The 21,128-nt window shown below is 38.4% G+C and overlaps 1 protein-coding gene across 14 annotated transcripts in view; it reads left to right on the top strand.

Moving 5' to 3' along the window:
- LOC116426634 (uncharacterized) overlaps positions 1-21,128 on the top strand; it is a 651,129-nt gene that overhangs the window by 438,972 nt on the left and 191,029 nt on the right. The window contains exon 1 of one of the 14 annotated variants that reach the window (XM_031975861.2): positions 763-898. The exons of the other annotated variants lie outside the window; for them this stretch is intronic. The gene's annotated coding sequence lies outside the window, so the exon portion shown is untranslated. Of the gene's footprint in view, positions 1-762; positions 899-21,128 lie in introns of those variants that run through there. 14 annotated transcript variants of the gene reach the window in all.

The following is a 21,128-nucleotide window of genomic DNA, read 5'->3' on the forward strand; positions in this document are numbered from 1 at the left end:
TCACAATGCTATAATTAATAATGAACTCCATTCAAACTAAAATCACATCAATTCTATACATCTTCCTTCATTACCTTATACGTGAGTTAATCACACACTATTTCGCGGTAATGGGGCCGCTGATGGAATACAAATGCTAGCCCCTTCGAACATCGGTTGGCGCAGCGTCTGAGGCATTAAAGGAAAAGTGATGTGTTCAAACTGGGAGACGTCTCCCATCAGTCAAAGCGACCAGTTCCTCGAGTTACGAATGAATTTAACGATCGTCTCGAGACTTTGTCATTCCCCGGAATCTCTGACAGTACCTGGTCCCTCCTCCTCCGCCTTCACCACCGCCACCACCACCATCACCACCCCCACCTCCTTACTCGGTCTTCCACCCCTTTGTCTGTGTGTGTCGGGGAACCGCTTTGAGGAAACTCGTTAATCCAGCTCTCGAAACTGCGAGGGTACTCGAACTTCTCCAGCCGAAAATGATCGACCGGTTCCGTCATTCGGCTTCCCAGCGGTTCACGCGCGTAAAAGCGGTACACCCGCGCAGCCCACACGTACGATGCGCCGCGCACACGCACGCACGACGGCCGAGCGACTTCCTCGAACTGTAATTGGGAGTTTTGCGCGAATCACGCGCGTTTCTGTCGCTGCGATTGCTTCGTAAGCGCGGAGGGGATGTGAAACATTGATCGAAACGCGCGAGAAACCTTCGAGGGAAACGCCGTTGGATCAACGCGACGTTTCGTAAACGTTTTCCAATCATTCGCCTGGTTTCTTTAACTCCACGATGAGAACTGTTTAGTGTCGGGAACTCTTAAATGTTGCGAAAAGATACTGTGGATAAAGTGATATTAAGCTTATAATATTTGATTACGTTAACAACGTTTGCAACGTTCCAGTTTTGGTAGGAAAATTTGATGACGCTATTCTGTATTGGATAACTGTGTTTTTCTCGTTTTTGGTTCGTGGAGATTGATCGTATACTCAGCATTCGATGAAACTTTGGTATTATCTGTTTCGTTCGATTATATACAATGACATTCTATCACACTTGATTTATATCAGACTGATAATTACATTTACATTAATTCATCTTTAATTCTTAAATGTTGCATAACGTACCTTAAGTCTATTTTATCTTATCAGGTTTTACACAGTATTCGTGGACTACGTCTGTCCAGGCATTTTAGCAGATTTCATTTCTACTGTGTCTGACTAAGCACGTTTTCTACTTTCCTCGTTTAAACTTGATTTTTGTCTGTTATATCAATGTAAAATTTATTTTTCCTTAAATCGTAATCCAGTAAAATTTCCGAACACTTTTCTCGTATCTTGCATCAGACATGGTCTATATCTTCGACACGAAGACGTCAAAGATCTTGGAATATTATCAAAACGCAAGCATTCGTTACTCAGTCGATCAGTCGTGGTCTAACGTCGTTTTCGTGAAATTTGAAGATCCTCGCGGTCATTATAAATGAAACTTTACGTAATAATTTAAAATCGAATGAGCAGAAGGGTAAATACACGTCGGGGATGAAAGATCGAGCATGAAAAGCGAACTGCAAACGAATACGATCGGCGCACGGAAGAGTATTTTCGGCGTAAAATATTAATCTTCCGTGATGCTCCGTGTTTGCTGAGTTAATAACGGACAAACGATTTTTAGAGCCTGCGAAGGCTTGTTGGTTTGCTTAAAATATACGCGAGACTGCTTCGAAATGTTATAATCTGTTTCATGGGAATAGATGCATTAAAGTGAAGAAATTAATGTTCTTTAAATTTTATGTTAACTCGTCGATCACACAATTGCTTGTTTATTATATTAGAAAGCAAAAAACTTGAATATATTGTTTTTTCAATTTATTATTGCATAAAGAGCTTTACAATGATTATAATATTCATCTGTTGTACTTTTCAAAGCAGTATAAAACTTGGTCGTCGTTACTCAATGCATTTTTATAATTGCTGGGACACATATGAGTAGATTATGAAAATCTGAATGCTCATATTAAAAGAAATAGATATCCAATATTTATCCGATATCTATAATGAAAGTAAAAATGTATTTTCCTTTCAAATTATTATGACACTTTCTTTCTTTAAGAATTTCTTGATTTAACACTAAACGTGCCAGTACTTTATTTACATGTATTTCTACCGTAACCGATCAAATAACTGATTATAAAATAAAAGCAAATAAATGAAACAATAAATTTTCCTCAATAAACACAAAAACAAAAGGTAAGTCAAAAATTGAGAAACTAATTAATCGAACAATATAAGAACTGATATTAAATTAAATGGACGAAAGAAAATGCAGAATATTTAAGTAAATTTGAAAACCGGTCATTTGATCAGTCGTTGTACATTTAGTATTAATGTACCTACTGTACGTGCGGTTACAAGTTGAACATTGATTTTCTAGAGAAAATATCAGTTCATTTTAGTCTAGACGTTTTGGACCTGTAGAATCTTGCTAGTGAATCGAAAACGTGAACACGATTGTATCTTGTTCATCACACGATCGTAGACTTTCACGATCCATCTATAAAATGAGAACCGGGACAAAAGGAGGGTGGTGGCTAGAGCAAAGGTAACGCGGTTCCATATGTCAGCCCTAACCTCATCTCTTTTCTGTGGTCAATAAGAGCGTGGCTCTTTCCATTTGTGCGAATTATTTGAGGGATTCCCGTTTCCTTTCAGCCTCATATCGTCTTCTTTCATCTTTGAGTAATATCCTCTGTGCGTCCATCCAAAAAAATGAAGTCAACATATTTTTCGAAATGATACAAGAAAGTCGGGAAACGTAGTTCAGTGGCAGAGTACTAAAGTAATACAGTATTTTCGAATGTACTTCTTATCGACTGGGGTTTAGATGGTGAAGTAATAAGTATCATTCTTTTAGAAAAATGACTCGCGTTGCACTGTTTAAAAATTATCTGGATTGACACATCATTAAGTTTTATAGTAATAATTTGAACCTAATTAAATGTCTTTAATGAGTAGAACCTGAATCTTTATGTTAAAATATATATCTACGACTAATTAATTAAAAATAGAATTCAATTATGCAAAAGCGTTCTTGCTCAACAGACGTTCCAATAGAAGTTTAAAAATACTAAATTCATATAAAACTTCTTTAAACATCTTAATATGTAACTACAAAATTATACATTAAATACAATTCAACATTTCAGTTCTTAATATATACCGATTAAGATTCAACATCTAAACCCTTTACCTTATACGCATCGCACTCGCAAAGAAAAATTCAAATATTATTCCCAAACACAAATCATCATATTTTCACTTTAAACGAAACATTTCTATCGGCGTTAAACTTTTACACTAAACTTAGACTTTCAAATGAAACACAGAATTCTCTTTCCTTCCAGCAACTTGCAAACGACAAAGTAGCTCCATTGATCGCAGTCGCGAAAGAAATCGCAAGGCAATGGGTTAAACGTCCGCAATCTAATTAGAGGCATTTTAAAGAAACGTAGAACGATCGACAATTTCCTGGCGACGTATCCGATGCCGATATTTCATGGAACTTTTTCCCAACCCCTCTACGCGCGCGCGCGCGCACACACACACGTGCACGCAGGGGTATTGTCGCCGTCGCAATTACCCGAGCGAACAGAATTTCTGTAACGATCAGCCGTGTAATACGGTCTTTCGAGCAGCCACAGATCGTGTTCAGACGGGACCACGTAAGGATTTCTCTCATCAGGTCTTTGTTGGCTTGTCTTCCTCCCTTCCGGCCCTCTCTTTTCCGCGCGTAGAAGCCGCGAGCTAATCCCTCGACAAAGGGGCCATCGAGTATCGATCCCTTATTCTCTTTGACGTGCCGGCCGCTATCTCTTGGCTGCACACTCGTCTATGATAAGGGCGCAAGTTTACTCACACGGGCAGCAGCGAATCGACACATACTCTGTGTCTCGTCTTCCATGCAGTCCTGCAAAGCCATTTTAAGAGGACCGTCCGTGCTTGCACCTGCGCTCGCCTTGTCCTCCTATTTTGGTAATGATGGTAACACATCCACTAGCGAAATAGTGCCTTTGTTGCTGCTGACCTTTCTCGCATTCTCTTCTTTGCACCTGTTCAAATAGTATAACGTTTATTAGTTCGATTGATGAAGATTTTTTTGGTGATAGTCTGTAGATTGAAGGATGTTGATTCAGAAAAATGGACAGGCTTGTTGTAGGAAATATAGTAAATTTAGTAGTGTTGATACGTGTTAGATATTATTATGTTTTTGAGTTATGGCTACTGTGGAAAGTACAGTTTTAACCCTTTCGTCCCTGAATGTGTGTTTTATTCCTAAATCAGAGATTTAATAATAACAATAATAATTAGCATTTAACTAACAGCCATAAGCAAAGATTCTCGTGTGCAATTTTCCTTTATCTTTAAGTTTTTTTAGTTTTCCGATAATTTCAGATATTCGTGATACCTATGTGTCATTTGGGACGAAAGAGTTAATAATGCTGAAGTGTGTTTTAACAAGGTATTTATACCCAATATTTATATTACCTTGTTTTTATCACAATTATTTTGGGTTCTTATAGGTTCATTGTATAACGATGGGCAAGTTTTTGATATGTAATTGTTTTGAGTTATGATGGTTTTATTATAGAGCTATAGACAAGTGGAATATAATTGTATATTAATTTAGTATGATTCTGCAGAATTTAAGGATCTTTGAACCAAATGAATTTGTAAATAGTATTAGATATTATATTATATTTAGCCAGTGTTAGTGACTTTGAGTAATTTTCCTAAAAAACGATGAACAACAGTTAACTATATTAAATAAACTATAACCTGTTAGCAATGTTATATTAAGTGTATTATTGTCTGCACTGTTCTTCTTTCTATGTACTGAACTTATGTTTACTTTCCATATATAATGTGGCACCTTGTATAATAACTTCCATAGGTACTTTTACTTAAATTATGAGCTCGAAAATACTTTGTGTGGATTTTATATTCGACTCGATTTAAAATTCTCGGTATCTTCATCCTCGAGAAATAACGATCCGAAAGTTGGTAAGTAACCGAAACTTGTTTATAAGGCATCGGAGGTGGTTATGAAGTTTTCAGCAGTCACGTTAAATTATTGATTTCAACATCGATTAAACGGAGCTCCTTTTTGAATTCTGAATGAGGTTTCCAGACAAGAACCCGAGTACTAAGGGATACGCAAAGGGAATTATTAATCATTGATCGGTTTAAGAAGCATTGTGCGTTCGTGGCAAATACGCTTGTTTTGGAAGCAGGTCGATGTTCTATTAACGTGAACTAACAGACCGTGCACTTGAAAGCTGTTTCATTTGAATAATAATAAGAAGACCTATTATATACACACGTTCGATTTAGATCTATTTGGTGCTGTGCTTCTGTAATTAACTGTTGACATTAAAATACATTCTAAAAAGTATCACATTAATTGATCCAAGAAAAAAGATATTGTCTCTAAGAATTAATCTGGTATGTATATTTTATTCATCTACAAAGAACAACGTTAAAAGTTACATAAAATCACAACTTTACTTTTCCACGAATATTACATTACCAAAAAGCCACATTTTAATCAACTTTATTTACGCTAATTGCATTTTAAATTATTTCAAAATACTAAAGTTAAAATTTACTTGGAATTCTGAAATTAATTATTTTACACTTTAAATCTGAAATTTATAAGTAGATTTTGATTGAAGAATATTCGTATATGGGAGGATAAAATAGACACGAAGGGGGAAGGGTGTTAAAGTTCGTGCAATAGGAGGATTCTACGTGACTCCGCAATCAATGCAATTACAACACAAATCCGGGAAAGTCCTGAACGGACGAGAAATGGCAGAAGCGTTCACCTACCGAGGCTGCATAATTTGGCGGCATAAATTAATACGTCCCTGGAAATCTCAGGTCTCTGACACAATTAGGCGGCGATTAATTAAACCCATTTCACATCTCGACGGACTTGCTCTCCCTTTATCACGCTCCCCTTCCGTCCCTTCCTCCACTTCTCCCTTATCTGGCCTCTCTTTGTCTTTCTTCTGATTGTGCTGTCGCTGGTCGTCTTATTGCGGTGGGGATTCTTTTTCATCTTATTCTTGCCATTTTTCCATTAGGCTCTCCTCCCAGGAAATTAGATACGCGCGGCAATGATCGACGTGTGAGGTAAACGCGTAAAACCTCGATTCGCGACTATAGATAACGATTAAGCTTTCAACGGATAATTGATGAAAAAAGCATAATTATTTCAATTGATCAAATTCAATTCTCTAAGTTACAAGAAAGAAACTTTTCAATGTGGTATTTCTAATTTTTGTCGTTTTTCTTAATAAGATCTCGATTTCATTTATGGTAATAGGATATATTTTTAATTCGTCTACATATATAAGTAAGTATATATATATATTTTCTTATACTCTTTCTTATACTCTGTAATTACATTCTTCCATATTTCATAACACGCATATAGGAAACATATCTAACGATCTATAAAAATACAGAATGATATTATTTCAATCGAAACAATTACTGATATTTATAAAAAGCATTAGCATAAATGTGTTTCCGTTCGCAGAAGTAACATTTACATGTTTACCCCTTTCATGACTTCCCGACAACTCTCGTCATTCGGTTTGCTTAAGCGTTGAAACACTTTGAAGCTAACTCAGCCATGGAAAGGTGAGTTAAGCAATACTTGGGTCCATGTGTTTAATGCACGTAACTTTCCGCGGATACCACCGATGCATAATTAAGCAATAACTTATTTCGTTCGTACGAAGTGAAATTTACAGTGTCAATTAACTTCGTCCCAGTTCGACAAGATCTTCCTCTGTATTTTCCGTGCGACGAGAATTTCGAGTCGCGAACTAGTAAATAGTGCATTCGGGTCTCCGGTGTATTCCGTCAAGATCCATTAACTCATAACAATGGACACCTGAAAGCGTTAACGCTATCCAGTTAGGGGTCTGCTGACAGTCGTTAAAAACTTTTATCTTAAACCTAACGCCGTAAAGCGTACTTGTTTACGCGAGCGTGCCTGCATCGCTCCTGTTCTATACCGGCCATAAAGAGAAAAGTGTTGTTAAAAGTTACCGCGGTTCCTACGCGTAATTGTTTCGTGAGTAAAACGTTTTGGCGCGCTCGAGAAATGTGTAACGCCCACGCTAAACGCTATAATCTATTTCAAATTTGCTGGCTCCGAATTAAGCTTAATCATTCCGCGTTACTTGGTGTGTTAAAAATCGGGTTACTAAATGTTCCCTTCTTCGTACAATGAGCGTAAAAATTAATACCCCATTTTCCTCGTTTTGCAAGATTGTCGGATTCTTCGAAGTTGCTTGAAAGAGATGAAAGCTATGCATTTATTAATTTCTGTCGATTGTTTTGTAAAGATACATACAATAAACATTGAATACCTTAAATTATTACACTCGTCTCGATTAATTTACAAGTTTAAAATAAATTCTATTTGGTTCGAAGTAAGATAAAAATCCTAATCTACATTATCTGAAACCTAAATTCAAATTTCGTTGTTCTGATATGAATAATACTAGAAAGCAAATCTTACTCTGTTATCTTTTATAGTACTATGTACGTAAATTAGAATACAAACTAGACGGACAACAACGTAGTTTAGAAATCGTAAAGTAACTTTCTGCAATGCTGGCAAATATACAATATCAAATAGTATCTATTCTATAAAGTCCTCCATACCCAATTTCTGCATACTTCAACAATCTACCCACTATCAACCTAAAACGTACAATACAAAAGTCTCAGCTTCTCGAAACGCAACTTCGAATCTACCGATCGATTAATTAACCAGACCCGCCCACTCGATCATCCGTAGTCGTCGAAATCTTGTCGGCGAAGAAACTTTCCAGAAAATCCCCGCACGGCCATTTTTCCTGCGGCGTTAAGTTGATCGACGCCCCTGAAAGTCATTAATCAACCGTGCAGATTTTCAACTTCCCCGCACGCTGCTCGGCGCCGACCTGTTCCGCGATGACGGGGCTCCGCATTCAACCATTATACTTCGGGGCGCGAGCTTTTATTGTCGGCGGTAGTAGGCGCGAGGGGTTAGGGGGCGGTTGTGTCTTCATCTCCGTCGCCCTTGCTCTCCGGGTATGTAAATTCGCGATAATAGCGGAGGATGCTTCATCCCCCTAACCCTGCCTTAACTTGGCCTTTATGAGTTAATAACTTGGGTTATCGAGAAATTCGCCTTGACTAGCTCCGCTCCCCCAACCCCCGACGCCCAAACCGTGCCTCAGCCTGTCTGTGAACGCCCACACGCGCGCACGACCGACAAACATCCGCGCGCGACCTTGCAAGAATTTCGAACAGTCCTCGAAGCAGATGCCGAGAGGTATTCAACGGTTAATAGACAGCTTCGGCGTGATTTCAGCTAGACTTCCTTTGAATTTATGGCCGAAAATCGGTAATTAAGCCGCCGACGCGGTGTAACGGGAGACGAGACCCCGGAGTTTAAATCCGCGGGGAGCCTTCATTTCCGGTTTAACTTCGGCGTCGTAAAGTTCCCGTTGTTCGTTCAGTATCTCGTCCCGCTCAAGCCACGCAGAGCGTGGAGGTTGTTGAGTGATACAGGATCGATCTACGGCGAAATTCATGGAGATCTGAAAGCGGATTTTCGTTTGCGAAATACTTCTTCGTATTCGATTTCGTTGGACTGAATTTTGTTGAGGTATTTGTTTATAGTATTTGTTGGCGTGTTTTAATAGAGTGACGAAGCCTTTTGTCACAGTTAGTAATTATGTTTGCGTGATCTTTTATTTGGAAATGTGTTCGTATTGGGTATGAAACTAACGTTCATAGCATTCGGTGTATAAAATCGGAATTTTTTCTATCAATAGATAATTATGAGCTACAGATTCTTAGAACAGCTTCAATGTTAACATTTTTAGTTGTCATAGATCTTAAGTATTCGTTCTTAGTAACTAATAAAAAATATAATTCAGAATACGTTATCTTAAACACTGTGCAGCTCTTACGTCTTCAGTTAATCCTAAAATTAAAAAACGACGATAGCTATAGAACGGGATGGAGTGAGGTGTAACTCATTTTTATGTTTACCGAATCCTGGGGACACGACGGTTCGGCTACTATGTTTCCTGGAACAACCAAGGTGGAGCGTGCGGCCAATTCCATTTACCCTTGTGCACTTGTAGCTTCGAGGATTTACTTAAGACGTGAGAGATGCACAGTTTATATTATACGTCTCTCCCGTTAGCTCCAACAACCATTAAGTTAAAATTGCACGGGGGCAAGCGGATTCTTCCACCCACGATGCTCGGGTTGCTTCGAATTCGACTTATGGTCATCTTACTCCATCGCATTCGGTCTCGCTTCCGTCCTTTGTTATTGCCGCGCGGCAATAATGACCATGCGTCGAAAGCCGAAGCGGCCCGAGTATCGTGAATGGAAGAGTCTCCTTGTCCCTGTACACTTTTAAACCTAAGGCCGAAGGAGCTAACGTAAGAGGCGTATAGTACCTATTATTCATGCAACATTTAAACTCCACGAAAAAACAGTTCACAAGTACCAAAAAGAAAGCGCGGACGAGTACCGAGTAAAAGACACAACACGTAGAACCCACCGACGTCAGGATCAAAAGAACTCGCGGCGCTTATTAATCAAGAGATTCGGCATCGGTCGAATATTCATATTCACCGTAAATCTCGCCGGTGTGAATGGTGGCCCGTAATCGGCGGAATGAAATTGCTGTCCGCGCCGTAAATTATCTCCCGAAAAAGTTTATCGATTCGGCGACGTTCGGGGGTGGGTCGAAATGAAACGGAAAGCTGGCCGACAGAACACGACCGTGTAACGAGCGGTCCCCGTAAATACGTTTCAGCCGTATCATCTATCGGCCTCGGCCCAGCGAAACGTCCCGGCCGCAAGCTACATATGCACGCGTGTTTATGCCCGCGCGCGGATAATGCGTCCTGTTATAAATTCTCCCCGACAATGTAACGCGATCTACGTGTCTATTTGCGCCACCGCGGTGCGTCCACCACCCCGTTCCTCCGCCCCTCTTCCATTGACCCCTAGTTCCCAGCCCTCTATCCCGTGATGCAAACTCTGAGGCAGCACGCGCAAATCCACGCCGCAAACTGGACACGTCACCGGCGTAACCGGTTCGCTAATTAACCCTTTTCAATTTTGTCACAAATATTGACGCGCCCGGTTCGGCCGCTGAGGCTCTCCGGGCCGGGGCGCGCAGAAATTGAGAGATTTCCGCGTGCGGTACCTGTGCCCGAATCGTTTGGTCCTGATTTTATTCATTAACGAGGATCCCACGCAAAGAGACAGCCCCGGTTTGTTTGTTCCGGAAATGATCGCCGAATCTGGGACAGTCGGGCTCTGCGTCGCGAACGCGGACATTTTGGTCGGCTTTACTGGACACGTAACAGCGCAACGGAAATGGACCGGGGATTTTCGATGGTGACGCGATAAGTTTTGTTGAGATTTTGTTGGGAGCGTGGTTTTGAAAGTTTGTTGGAATGCACCTTTTACAAGCGCTGAGATGTAAATTTGTAAAACGAAATCAGTTTCTAAGAATTAGTGTAAACCATGTTGCTGCATTTATATCGCAATTTGTATCGTATGTTTGTATCGCAAATATATAATGAAGTAGAATAATTTGAAGATGAATTTGTGATAGCCCAGCTTCGCGAATAATTCATTCACACAGTACCACGAAATTTCTATTCAAATCATTTAATACAAATTCCATACGTGCATTCACTCATTTATTCCTTTCGTCTCTCTATTTATTTCGACAAAGTATTGCAGAGAACATCACACAGTATTCGCTAACATACATTCCAAATCAACCACTCCCAAGAAACTTTTCTGACAGAATAAACACTCTCGCCATCAGCGCACCTCTTCCTCAGAGCCCAAATTACATTCTCATTTCTCCAAATACATGACATCGCTCAAAAACCCAGTCGCGTTCCTCTCGAGCGTACCAAGTTTCCTGGCAATTCAATAGTACGAAATAAATCCACTCAACGGTCCTTCGCGGCGCGTTACCGCCCGTCAGTATCCACCACGAAGTTCTAGGCCACCGAAAACGCGCCATCGAGCGACGACGAAATATCTCGCTGTTACAGCAGAACTCCGACCTCGTTTTCATCGGACGTACAAACTGAGCGATATTATAGGGTGCAAGGAGGAAAAAAAAAAAATATATATATATATATATAATACACGGCATACAATATACCACACGAGCGCTGGTCCACGTATTTACGACGAATATCAGCGCGAGGGTGGAAGCCGGCCATACGTCCCGATTCGGGATTTAAGAGAGGGTTGGCCAAGGCCGTATATATACGCGCATAAACGCGCCAGGCGAAATTCCATTATCGGCTACCGGCGATAAATATTATAAATTGGGGTAGTCGCTGGCGTTCCCCTCGCTCGCCCTCCCGACGTTATCCGACTACACCCTTTTACCCCCCACAGTTTCTTCTTCGCAGACTCCTCTTTCTCAGCTCTCTTCGCGAATCGTTCCTCCTTTCTCCGCGTTCTGTCCTTGTTGCTCTCGCAAAGCCACCCCCTGCGAGGAGGACTCCGGCGAATATATCGTCGTCCTTCGCTGCTCCCGATCTCCGTCTCCCCCTTCCCTGTACCCTTTTTTAAGCCCTTTTGCGATAAATCTAGCCCAGAGGAGGGGGATGGTTTAAGCGATTTTAACGGCGGGGATGGTCCGCGCGTTATTGGCCGCCGGTATCGCAGCACCGTTTTATTTCACCTACACCTCCCTTCAACCCTCTTTTACTGCTCGATTTTCCTTCCTCTCGATTTTCGTGGTCCTCTGCTCCTCCTCCTCCTCTTCATTCTCTTATATCTGTTTATTTTCTTTTCTTACCCTTCTGATTTTACCGTTTTTTCTCTCTTTTCTTTGATACTTTTCGTCTCCTTATTTTTCTGCGTTCACTGTCGCTTGCGCGGCGAGGCTCATTCGAATCGAAATACACTCGGGAAAACGACGTTCCGACAGGGAAGAGGGTTCGGGCCGACTTCCATCGTCGATCGCGGACGCAAAATGACGACGATGAAGTCTCCGTGAATACAGATGTACGCTTGAAATGCTTCAACGGGAACGTGTGCCACGGTTTGCGAGAATTCGGTTTTTTATTCTTCTCTCTCCCGTTTTCCTTCCCTTTTGCCTTCCGATGAGCGTCTGCGCCGAGACTGATCATGTTTTTAACGTCGACGTCGCGGAATGCGTTATTTCTTTTTTGTTTTTCTTTTTATTAGTGGAGATGAGATTATGGGACTGCGGTCTTTGATAGAGATTTTGTAGGGGAGGAGAAATTGGTTACAATGGAATACAGTTTAGTTTGTTTTTGTAAAGTTGTAATTGATGAATTGATGAAATTATTTCGTTTAAATGAATACTGAACACGTATCTAAAAAATGTTATAAACGTTCCAGAGTCAGTAACAATGTGAGCTACCAATTTTATTTTATTGAATTTTATATAATATTCATATTAATTATTAACATTTCTATTAATGAAAGACTACTATTCGATTCAGCTGTCCGCATTTACTGCAAATCAAAATACCAGTTAATGTATGAATACTTTCATTACATCAAATTGTTACATAACCTATTAATTTATAATTTTCTTGTTGAAGGAACATTTCTGTTCGTCTTTGTATACTAGAAGCTATTCATAATTTTACTGTATAATTTTAAGAAACCGCGGCGTATTACTGTACAATACTTGAAACGCTTTTACGCTTGTAAAATGATTGAAGAGTCCAGAGCAGCCGTTCGAATTTGTCGAGAACCTCTATCGTTCTCGTAATACGGTTGAAAATGGGAACACGAAATTCAATGTCGAATATCAAACGCAATGGCTGGTTTGATTTTATAAAGCGAATCCCTTGATCAAAGCTGTCACGGAACAAAAGACCATCCGCAGCCGCGCATTGTCCCGTTATATTAATTAATTTAATTAGCGACGAGACACATAGATTAAATCAAGATTCGAGTCTTTGTGCGGAAGGCTCGAGTCAACCCAGTTTCCTGAATTAACGAAATTCCCCCATCGAACGGGAACGAGGGGCGTCGAGCGTTGAATATTCCCGTCATCGGTATACGTAATTAACGAAATGATGAAACTTCCCAAGAACGGAGGATAAATATCTGATATATATAAATTTGTCATCTTAAATTACGCAACCTGGGATAAATATTGCTAACATTCTGCGTCAATATTTGCTTTTCATAATTCAATTTCGTGTAACTTTATGCCGTATTCTTGACTGTGTAGGCTGCCTTATGTGGAATATTAATTTTTATATCGCTTTTATTTCTTATTTCTGTGTATAATTGACAATATTGTATATATAGTGTATATTTGGTGTCACTTTCTACGTACTCAAAATCACAATATTGTCAAAATTGGAGTTTTGTAAACTATGAAATATTAGAAGATTTGTTTCAATTGGCAATTGCGATAACTTAGAATTATTGACTTTATCTCAGTCTGTCTCTCGATACCGTTTCTTCTCCACCGTTTTCCGTTTGCTCGTTAAATTATGCATTATTAGAAAAGATTAAGAGCCAGCAATATTTATCAGCTGTTTGATTAATCGCAACTTCGGCCACGCTGCGCGCAAATGCACTGCTCCGTGCCAATTAAGAAAACAATTAATTACCGTCACCTTAGCAAGAAGCCTTTGTCTAACCCCTTTGAATTAATACTTTTCATTTCTCATATTCAGAGTAATTTATGATCTCATTGGAGCAATATTTCGTCATAATCACATTGCTCTAAAATAAACCTGACATATTATTCGTACATTCTAAACAGTATTCTATCATCGAAAAGCATTAAATAGCATATTACACTCGAAATCAATTTTTCGTACTTTTCATGATCGGAATTCAATCCCTGCAATTAATTATATTCAGCAAACCAGTTCGAAAACAATCGAGGCAATCTTTTAATCCAATTTATTTGCCTTTATCGTAAATCAACGTCATTCTTACTAAATTAATTTTACAATCAAAATCCTGAACAATTCACTGTTTGGTATGGTATTTATGATTTTATATTTTCCAATCGCTCTCTAGATCGAAATTGATTTCAGTATAATTCCGCGTTATCGATGCTACTAAATTAAACGGCGCGCGGGTAACTTTCTTTCCTCGTGATTGATAGTGCACTGTGGACGCCAGCGATAGCGGATGTTAACTATTCCCTCCGTTTTCCGCTAATATATTCCGGAGTACGTTGATAAAAAGCCGAACTATCTATGACCAGGCTTGCCCGCGATCGTCGGTTTTGCGCCATTGGCTCCGGCTTCATATCCATTACCGTTGATCCGGAACGATAACGTTGCTTTTTACAAGGACAAACGTCGGCAGACATATAACTTCAGGCTGTTTCTTGCAACTAGCGGTATATAATCTCCCGAAAAAGAATAATATCTTCGTGAATCCCATAACGTAGTTTGGAACGGTCGTTAATCATAACATTTATTAATTTTGGTGGGTTAATCCCTTGCACTCGAACATTTTTTTCACTACTTTCGTTGTTCATCATTTTGTATTGAAATATTGATGAAATAAATGATTTTATTAGACAGAAATAATACACTAGTCGATGGATAAGACTATATACTAATTTATAAAAAAATAGTAGAATGAAAGTATGAATATGTAGAAGAAATAAAATAATGGTATATTTTATGAATAACGTATTGTTTATAATACTGTTTGAATTAATATTCAATGAATATTTCTTTGTTTTTAATTGCTTACTTCATAGAGTTTGGTGATTGCTTTTATGAGAGTATAAATATGATGGTTCAGAATACTGAAATACTATGATTTTTTAGATATTTGTCTTAATACTGTGATAATGTAGAAACGTGTAATAAGGAAAATATGAAAGTGATTCTATAAATATATATATATATATATATATATATATATAGAGAGAGAGAGAGAGAGACAGAGAGAGCAACGGAAAATAATTTTTAAAAAGATGTTAGTAAGTTCAAAGGTGTATGTGACTTCAAAATTGCAATATTTGGAATAGAATTGTCATACTTTTGTTTAACAGTGCATATTCTATATGCAATATATTATATATTGCAATAACATATTCTAATATATAATAGTGTGTATATCTATATTCTATCTAAGCGTATTTTATTCCTCGTCTACATTTTTATGTTGCACCGCGTGAGTATCGATCGCTGCTTTGCACCAAGAACCCTTTTTACGCAAACAAACAAACATAATATTTATTTGCTCCGATTCAATTTCAAATTGCTGTTTATTTTCAATACATTCCACCAAAACAGGAAGATACGTGTGCGTTATAAAAATAAAACTCTGTTCTAGAAATACACCTCCGATGCCTGTTGCTTATCGCATGACGAGTAGAAAATATAGTTTTCCTTTAAATCCTTTCCACCTTCTATCTTTTTGCCAAGTATCTTTACTAATTTATTAATAATTGCTTCCTGCAGAAAGCACAGAAATAATACTTGATATCAAAATTTTGTTAGGTCAATAAAACGATCACACCTTTTCTCCATTTCCCTGCAAGTTTGACCTTGAATAGCCTTGAGTAATAGGTCGTTGAATTCGTCTTAAAACTCACTATTTAATGGCGGATAAAAAAACGTATCATTCCATTAAAAAAAAGAAAGTTTACCTTCACTTTACCTTGGAGTGTCCACCAGGGAAAATAAAAGTTCCACCACATGATGCCCCCCTCGGTATTGAACAACTTTCGTCTGAAACATTTTTGCGTATAATCAATATTTTCGGAGATATTCGAATGTAACGTTTTATAATTTCCAACCTGTATGTAATAACACTATTGCCTTCGAAATTATTCTTTGAAGAAAGTCAGCTCAATAGGTTTCACTAATATTCGTGCGTTTGTATATTCATTACATATTGGATAATCTATTCTTACAGATTTAACTCATTCATATAAATAAATGTTTGTGACAAGCTGTAACGATCGATCAGTCACGAGGCTTTAACCTGTAAAGGAGAAAACACTTTGTCGTTGGCCAGTTGTCAGTCTCAGAAAGTTCTGCGACATCTTGTCGGCTGAACACGGGTTTCATGCTAGGCTGTCCGAAACTGCTGGGTCCGAGAAGTTTCTGTACAGCGAAACTCGATGCGATTCTGCTTTTCCGAACTCGGCCCTTTGTAGATCGTAATGTGAATATGAATCTCGTGGATTTTACTTTTCCTTTTGTCACATTCGTTGCTCCGCTAGCGTACACCAGTCGCGAAATATTGGACGTGCATTAATTCTCCATTAATCCCTTGCCTTATCACATTGTGTCAAACTCGTGGCGAAGATTCCAAACAGAATTTAACAAACATAAATATAGAATATGCCTAGAATTTTTCTCCTCTTCTTTCCAATAAATTATTAATGGTACAATAATACTCGTTACAATGAATCGAAGTACACTGTGTTTAGTTTCTTAAGATTCGGCTCGAAAGATCTTTTGTTGGTACCCAAGAAAATATTAAATAAATAATTCATGGTGCACTGTGCAAAGAATCAATATAATTCTAAGTATAACAAACTTAACAGCAATACAAGGATAACAATATTGTGGCTGTTGATTTGATGTACGAAAGCTCTTTCGTCAAGAATGCAGGTATACAGGTGACCACGTAATATACAAGAGTCCTCTCGTTAATATTACAGGAGTCACCCGGAGAAATCTCTGTTGTTCGTCCGTACGACTTTGAATATCTGAAGTTTCAGCCCAAGACAGCTGCTTTTAAAGCTGTGCTTGACGGAGTGATGATGAGGATGAATTTCCTAATTGGTGGATTCTGTCTTTTGTGATCGGCAAGGAGGCGGTCGTTAGATGAAACATACGCCTCCAACGTAACGGTCATCTTCAGTCGTGGCTTGACGTATCCGGGAATTCCCAAAATCCTGATTTCGGTGCTGTTTTATAATGTACTGCAATAAACTAAAACTAAGCAGCAATTCACATATCGTAAACCGACTGCAGTAAAACCATAGACAAAGTCTAAACACGACATTTTCCAAAACTGTCGAATGTAACCAGCATTCAAAGAACGAAAAATACCACAGTACATACTAATATTATACAACATTCATCCTAATACACGCGGAACAATTTCTGTCCATTCCCCCGGCACAATAGCGCGTCAAAAGAATTCTATGCGCTTTTAATTATAGATTACCTCGACGGATTCCTCGGAACATGAATGAAACATGTCTCGCTAATTAATTTCTCCAATTATCGTAAGAGACAATACGCAATACTCGAATGGCGCGCGACAGGACGCGACGCGCCAATTTCGCTCGGGCACGGTATCAAGTATTCTTTTTGCAGAAATGTCCGAGCAAAAATCGTTTTATTTTTAATATGACAACGTAATTCGCGGATACAGGTTCGCGCGTAATTCCTGGAAACCGAGTTACGAAGAGGTTGGGGGTGGGTGGAAAAAAAAACTTTCACATTCTGTATTTTTATCATCGCGCGGCGAGTAACGAGATGGAGAGTGGCGGGGTGAGCGAAATCGAGGTATTATTTTCGTTTCGACGCTCGGTACGCTACACGGCCGCCGCCATTGTACGCAATACGGTCCCCGAGAAATATGTTTGCTTATACAAACGTGACTCTACGGAAGTAGCGAGATTGCTTCGTACTCGGCCGGTGGAAGTAACATTTTCGAGAATATCTACTACTTGCACCGAGAGATGATGGCTCTTGCCGCGAGTTATAAAATTTAACTTTCATGGTCTGTAGTGTGGAGCACCGGGCCGCGCTCGCTGTCTGTATTAATAGAAAAATTCGTTGTTTTGTAACGAGAAGTTAGATTCGACAGGTTTCCGCGGAGAAAAGTTTCTCACGCAATGATCGAAGAAAGAAAAAATAAGGAGGTTTGAAATTGTGCCTTGTTCGAGCGATGGTTTTGTTCTTTGTGCGAGGTATAGCGTTCCTCGCGGTGGAGAGAAAGGGATAAAAATGCAAAGTAGAATTTTATCGCGGGCAGTTTATAAGCGAGTTTGTATTCGAAAATTTGTCGAGTGCGCTGATGTGTTTGTGAGTTTACATTTCTGGTTGTTAGTTACATTTATATTGAATATACAAAATACAAACGTTATACGAAATAATGGCAGAATTTAATAAAGTAAGACACAAATCTTCTGAAAGGAGAATTCTTTTTTAAAAATTCATTATCATAAAGCAGAATTATGAATCTACCATTACAAAAGTTACTGAAATATCTTGTTTCACACAACTCATTCTGTATAATATTAGGTACCCGGAAAAGTTCGTGCAGTTTTCTTGTTAGCAATGAATCGATGTCCGATTTCAATTAATATTTTATTGGTTTAATGAATAAAATAATATTAGCAGTAAGTTATGTTTATGCTGTTAGCATCGAATGTGATAAAATAATTTTACAAAAACATTCTGTGTTTAAATTTTGATTTAAGAACCTGCAAGAAGTTTTTCTGATGCCTAATAAATTACACAATATTCAATTCCTCTTCAATTTGAAAATTTGAATTCCACACTTTAACATTAAAACTACCAGACGAGTCAAAATGACCCATTTCTGATTTCTTCTTTCTGCAATTATTAAAAAGGTAACAGATGTTTCTCTGAGAAATTATTAAAGAAATTCAGTTCGCAATACGCAAAGTGAATTTAAAATCAATTAAAGTTTCAATAGATGCACCTTTGGAATTTCTATAAAAGAATTTCAAAAAGTCAATTAAACTGCTCGGTAGTTTTAATGTTAAGTAAAACACAAACGCGTCTAAAAATATCACCGGAAGAAAAAAAATTGTTCACTTCATCCACCGAAATATTCGATATCTTACTAAAACAAATAATTAATTACAAAGAGAGCAAAAGAAGACTTTTAAAATCGAAGCTTCCTGGCTGCAAGCAACGAGAGTCTAACGAGCTCGCCGTGCTCCGAGTATAGCTGTCCGCCATTTTATTCCGTTTACACTAGGCGCGCATCGATCCGGCCGATCTTCTGCGGGAGAAAGGATCCTTTCCTCGTTTGCACGTTCTTTTAACAACGATTTAACGACTTGACCAGGAAGAAAGCCGGAGGGCTGGTTCAGCCGGAGGGAGCCGGGATAATTCCCGTAAACCCTTCAGCGTATTTCTTCCTCGCAAACGTCTCTGTTGTCTCGTGTTTCGAGCGCCGGCGGAGGGAGAACGGCCGATTCTGTTTGCCCTGGTCCACGGAATTTGCTCTTGCCTCGGCTATAAAATTTATGTTAGCGTATCGCGGACTGCTCTTCGTGCACGCGTGCAACCCTTTCCGCCATTTGTACGCGCGGGTTTAATATATTGACTGCCATGATGGCCACCAATGCCTAGCGCTTCCGAATTGCTTGAAAGCAATTACAATGGGTCGTATGCATGAAAAGAGATGTCAGAGTTTACTAGGTATTTTGTAACTAAATTTTCGGTTCTATATATATACATAAAAAATTGTTGTCTGAATTCGATTTTTCAATTTTTGTCTTTCCTTCTGCTTCTGTTTGCACTAAAACAAATTTATCATGTAACTTGCTTACCTTTATTTTGCAGCTAGTTTTTTGAGTGGTTATTGCAGGAAAAGTACGCTTAGTGTCAAGTATTCATTGACTTTTCTGATAAACGCTTAAAATTTCTTGTAGTATTTACTTCGGATTTTTCATCATTTAATAATAATTGCAATTGTATATTTCTAACCCATTCGCTACCAGCATTTCTTCCCGTAACAGTCTCCACGGTTACAATATTTTATTAAACAAAACATATTGTCTTTACAAAATATAAATAGTAATAAAAAAAATGTCTGCGAATTCCCCGTGGTTCCGTGGGAGACAGTATTGTTTTTCTTGAGAAAAGAATTGATACCCCCGTCGCGCGCGCCGTAACGTTTAAGATGCTACGGATAATAGGGGGCGGGTCCGGTGTCCTGGATTTTGGCTCGCTGTCGCGGCTTTAATATGTCTGAGAGGATACGAGTCGCGTGACACTGTCTTTTGTTCCACTGGAAAATGGAATTGCGTTGGGACCTGTCGGAGATCTTCATCTGGAAACACCCACTGTGCGTTTCTTGATGATGTTATGACATTCTTTTTAACGCGTTCGCTAGCAACATCGAATATACGTTGAATACATCGAATATGTATATGACGATTACAATTTTATGCTTTATATAACGACCATGAAATTAATTCTATAGGTATTGTTACACTTGACCCTTGATTTATGTGAAGATACGTTCCACATGGTTCAGTTTCACGCGAATGAAAATCACGGTGCAAGAGAAGAAATATTGACAAGAAAAGTTGGTATAAGTATTAGAAATACATATTTATTCCACGTAGCTTAACAAAAAATTAATAATAATGACATTTCAGAAAATAAGAGTACATTTTATTTGGTGTTACTACATTAGGATCGCGTAAAACTACCGCGTAAATAGTGTTTGAAGTTATGTTTAAAAAAGTGCCGTGTAAATCGAGGATCAGGTGTATTTAACATTGAAATTATTGTACCAGTCAAAATGACTGGTTTCGATTTTTTGTTTCGCAATTGTTGATATCTCAAAAGCATTAAATATCCGAAATGATCTTGAAAATAAATAGTTTCACTTGAATACTATAATGAATATCTGAAGAAACTGAAAATAGTGTATTATTACAATTTTTATAGGGATTACATATTAATCGTATTACATGCTCGGCAGTTCTAATGTTAAAATTACAAATAGACTGTGGATTTTCTGAAAATTAAAATTTTTAAGAATATGATAAGAAAAATAGAATCACAATAGGAAAAGATTTTTGCTAATAGATACTATAAAAAGCAGTACGCATTGGATATTTTATATATTTTTTCGTATCCTATGTATTTTGTGTAATTTTACACGTTCAAATTTCCTATAAATAATATTATATTTAGGAACCTAGTACATAACTTTTTTTAGTTCCACTGTTTCAATATTTTATTCAGAAGATTTGTTGAATGCAATAGAATATTGCGATTAAGTGGTTTTAGGATGTACGTTTTGATATA

The sequence above is a fragment of the Nomia melanderi genome, chromosome 8, assembly GCF_051020985.1.
Source record: "Nomia melanderi isolate GNS246 chromosome 8, iyNomMela1, whole genome shotgun sequence".
Classification (NCBI taxonomy): domain Eukaryota; kingdom Metazoa; phylum Arthropoda; class Insecta; order Hymenoptera; family Halictidae; genus Nomia; species Nomia melanderi.